This window comes from Stegodyphus dumicola, chromosome X2 (genome assembly GCF_044657685.1).
Source record: "Stegodyphus dumicola isolate Sdum_Otavi_A_Nest chromosome X2, ASM4465768v1".
NCBI lineage: Eukaryota > Metazoa > Arthropoda > Arachnida > Araneae > Eresidae > Stegodyphus > Stegodyphus dumicola.
Window position 1 is genome coordinate 110,571,792 of NC_140781.1, and position 1,058 is coordinate 110,572,849.

Consider the following 1,058-nt stretch of genomic DNA (forward strand, 5'->3'; position numbering starts at 1 on the left):
TAATCTGAAAATGCTTCCTCCACTTTACTGTCATATTTTTTGGACTCATTAGTCTGAGTACTTGCAACTGATCTTTAAGCATTAGCTTGTAGGAAGTTTTAAACTCATATGGCTATTATGGCTTATAAAAATAATCAAATCGCACAAAAGAATATGAAAGTATTAATAATTTACATATCATTTATGCCTTATTTTAAAGTTTTACTCTATGTCAGAGCTGAAATTTAGCCTGAACTCTCAGTAAAATCATAATTTTAGCCAGAGTTTCAAATAAAATAATCTCTGGTATTTTAATTTATTGTTTAACTCAGGGATGTATTAACCATTAAGCAATATAAGCACATGCTTAGGGCATCAAGGAAAGGGAGTAGTACAAACAGGTCCTTAGGTATTCAGAAAAGGGGGCACCATATAATTTCCTATTACCGGTTTTATCATGGATATGGAATGCATGGTGTATCTAAACCAAAATAGCGAGAGAATAACTGAAGAAAAATCTAGAGTAAACATATATACAGAGTGATTTCAGAATTCACCATCAATATTTGGTGCGAAGGTAGGGAATAGGAAAAGAAGATTTCACATAGAAAAGTATGGCCGCAGACGAACGCATGGTGGTGTAGAGGGCGCTGTGTGTACACAATTTCCACACATAAGCACAGCTGTCTGACGTGTGCAGCCGTCGTCATTCGACTAGGTGACTTCGCAGAAGTAACATGAACATACCTGGAATGAACTTGCAGATATGCATGGAAATGCCAGGCATATTCCAGAAGGTCCAGTTGTCGATGCAACGCCGTTGTGAGTCATGCATTCTAGCACATGGTCAGCAGTTCGAGTACCTCTTGTAAGTCTGTAAAACCGATGCAAAGAAATTTTACATGTTAAGATAATAAATGTTTTTTTCTTTACTATTTCCTTCTTTTGTGCTTTTTACATCATTGAACTGGGGTCATTCTGCCCTACTACATGGCATATGCGCCCATGCATTCCTAGTGAAATCTCCTTTTTCTATTCCCTACCTCCCCACCCAATGTTGATGATGAATTCTGAATCAC